Source organism: Gadus macrocephalus, chromosome 1 (assembly GCF_031168955.1).
Source record: "Gadus macrocephalus chromosome 1, ASM3116895v1".
Taxonomy (NCBI): Eukaryota; Metazoa; Chordata; class Actinopteri; order Gadiformes; family Gadidae; genus Gadus; species Gadus macrocephalus.
In genome coordinates, this window is record NC_082382.1 from 7,412,600 (window position 1) to 7,415,758 (window position 3,159).

At 45.9% G+C, this 3,159-nt stretch overlaps 1 long non-coding RNA gene across 1 annotated transcript; it reads right to left on the reverse strand.

Moving 5' to 3' along the window:
* Positions 1 to 1,282: 1,282 nt before the first annotated feature.
* Positions 1,283 to 2,697, reverse strand: LOC132467107 (uncharacterized). Its single transcript, XR_009527951.1, has 3 exons — positions 2,598 to 2,697; positions 1,791 to 1,950; positions 1,283 to 1,444 (listed from the first exon to the last, which is right to left on the reverse strand). It is a non-coding gene; the product is annotated as an uncharacterized LOC132467107 (long non-coding RNA).
* Positions 2,698 to 3,159: the final 462 nt, after the last annotated feature.

The following is a 3,159-nucleotide window of genomic DNA, read 5'->3' on the forward strand; positions in this document are numbered from 1 at the left end:
AATGTAGCCAGAATTATCCCAAAGAGTGGCCAAAATCCCCAGAACCTTGCCAAAAAGAAGCCACAACTGACCTAAAGTGATCCCTAACTGACCCAAAGTGATCCCATAACTGACCCAAAGTGATCCCATAACTGACCCAAAGTGATCCCATAACTGACCCAAAGTGGTCCCATAACTGACCCAAATTGACCCCATAACTGACCCAAATTGATCCCAAAACTGACCCAAAGTGATCCCATAACTGACCCAAAGTGATCCCATAACTGACCCAAACCTCATAATAATAATAATATAATAATATCTTTATTTTATATTGCGCTTTTCAGATACCCAAAGTCGCAAATTACAAAGTCATAGAGGGGGGGGGGGGGGTATTACAGACAGGGGGACAGTACAAGCAGGACACATTTACATTTACAGGCAAAGAAAGGGGGGGGGGGTATTACAGACAGGGGGGGACAACACAAGCATACACAGCACAGAGTTATTGAGATGTAACAGGGGGTAGAAGTGTAGGCAGTTGGGTAATGGTGGCTAGGGATAGGGAAGATCATAGGCTTGGGTGAAGAGGTATGTTTTGAGGCGGGACTTGAATGTTGTGAGTGAGGGAGAGTGGCGAACAGATTGGGGGAGGGAATTCCAGAGTCGGGGTGCTGTGCGTGAGAATGCTCTGTCGCCAAAAGTTTTTAATCGGGATGTTGGTGTAGTCAGGGTGAGAGTGGAGGAGGAACGGGTGGCTCGGGATGGGGCGGTGGGGGAGGAGGAGGTCAGACAGGTAGGGGGGGGCTAGGTGGTGAAGAGCTTTGAAGGTGAGGAGGAGTATTTTGAAGTTGATGCGCTGCTTGATGGGGAGCCAGTGGAGAGAGTGGAGAACGGGAGTGATGTGTTCACGGGACCGGGTGTGGGTGAGGAGGCGGGCAGCAGAGTTTTGGACCATTTGGAGTCTATGGAGGGAATGGGAGGAGATGCCAGTAAGGAGGGAGTTGCAGTAGTCGAGGCGAGAGGAGATGAAGGCATGGATGAGGGATTCAGCAGCAGGGGGGGGGGAGGCAGTGTCGGATTTTGGCGATGCGGCGGAGGTGGAAATATGAGGTCTTGACGATGTGGCTGACATGGGGAGTGAAGGTAAGGGTGGGGTCCATGATGACACCGAGATTGCGTACCAGGGTGGAGGGGGTGATGGTTGAGGAGTCGATGGTGAGTGAATAAGTTACATTGTTAATTTATGTTCTATGTGTATAATGCACAAATAATGAAACAAAATATTTTAAAGTAGTATTCTTTTATTTGATTTAATCCAAACCAGTTTGCTTCTGGTTTGGAGCCGGCTGGCGTTTTTTCCTCCCTCCCTCCCTATCCCCAGCCCAGTAAAACCATCGCTTAATGGCATCCGCAATCTGCACATCCGTTGCAGTTGAGCAGGATGGATTGCGCCTCACTGCATCTGAAATTGAAGACATACAAAGAATGTTTGCGTTCGTGATTTTAACAGATGTAACTGGATTTAAACAGCAATACTGTAATGCATGCTACAATCTTCTTCCCTATGCAAAGCTCCAACTGTAAGCAATGCCAATAGATCTCATCAGGTGGGAGATAGGTGCATGCTCTGAGGATGTGGCTAACCCTGTATGTTGTCTCCCAGAAACATTTCAAAAGTGCTTTGAGCTCAGCAGACTGATGGTTTCAGCCTGATAGAATCCGCATAGGTGCAGGAGCCTTTGGAGAAGTTATCAGAGACTAGAACAGGATGCTTGTGATAAACAGTGATGAACAGTTAAAATGCTTACCCATCACTACTGCCTTCAGGTGTAGATTTTCAAATGAAATCTTTCCATTCATCCCCCGCCATGAGATTTTCTTGGCAAGGTCATTTTTGATGGCCTGTTTCAGAATGCGCCACACTGTATCGTTGGCATCAGCTCCCCCTGCCAATCCAAGAGTGATAACCTATAAAAATAAAAAACAAGAACCAGTGGCAATATTTGTCCAACAGAAAAGTAGCCCACCATTATTTGTATAAATCATTCAGCATTACCCTTAATTATACCACGGTCTGGGGGAATACTCGATTCTGATTTGCTGCAGGGTGTGCATTAACTCCTGATATACGGACACCTGCTTAGTAGTTCCGTCAAATTTTCTGTTCACAGTTCTCAATTAATGCGCTAGCTGGCGTATCGTATCAGCCTGTCTCTAAAACGAGAGCTAAAACGAATTGTGAAAAATGAAGTAAACTGTAATCAGACAACACGGTTATATGCTTTAGACCCTAGAGTATCTGTGGTATAAAGGCTGGGGAGAATTTCGAATTATAAATATGTACAATGCATTACGTTAGCTCTCTGGCTTATAGCTGAGCGGACTAGAATACCACCCGTTACCAAGTCGTATTTAAGGTCCGTCCTATTTACTGGAGGAGTGAACAACGTTTCCGTTGAATAAGAACCTTACGGGAGGGTAATGGTTGTTCCAGGTATTAGTCAACCCCTCAGGCGTTACCAGGGAAACAAAGTTATGGCTTGTTAAAAACGTTATATTTGGATTGTAAAACGCATGAAAATATGAATGAATGGTCTTAATTTGCGCAACCGTACCGACGCGGAGGCGTCCATTAATTCCCGATGATGGACACCTCGGCGGCAATTATCCCCCACGTGTTTCCCACAGACAGAAAGCAATGTGTGGTGCGTGAGGCAGAGTGGGACCCTTTCCGCCCCCTGCGCAGAAGTCTTGAGACAACGACGATGAGTCCTGACGGAGGGACGGGGGGGGGGACGGGGGGGGGGGGGGGGGAGGGGCAGAGAGACGAATAGTCCTGAAGGCCTGGTTCTGGTTCTGGTGTTTCATATTAATCGCATCGTTTTTTCTGAGTTAACAATCATTTTGGCCAGGTGTTTTTCAACACGGTAGCCTATATCATACTAAACTTTTGGGTTTTCCTTTGATTGGCGCGTTGAGCAAAGGAGCGGGCGAATCTGCTGTTTACCCGGGGGAAAAAATACTATAGCTTACTACAGCATTTACTACAGTATACTATAGATTACTATAGTATACTATAATATACTACAATATAGTGCTGGATTTACTATAGTAATTTTCCAGACTTTGTAGTGTACTATGGTAAATACTATAGTTAGTCACTACAAAGTGTAGTAC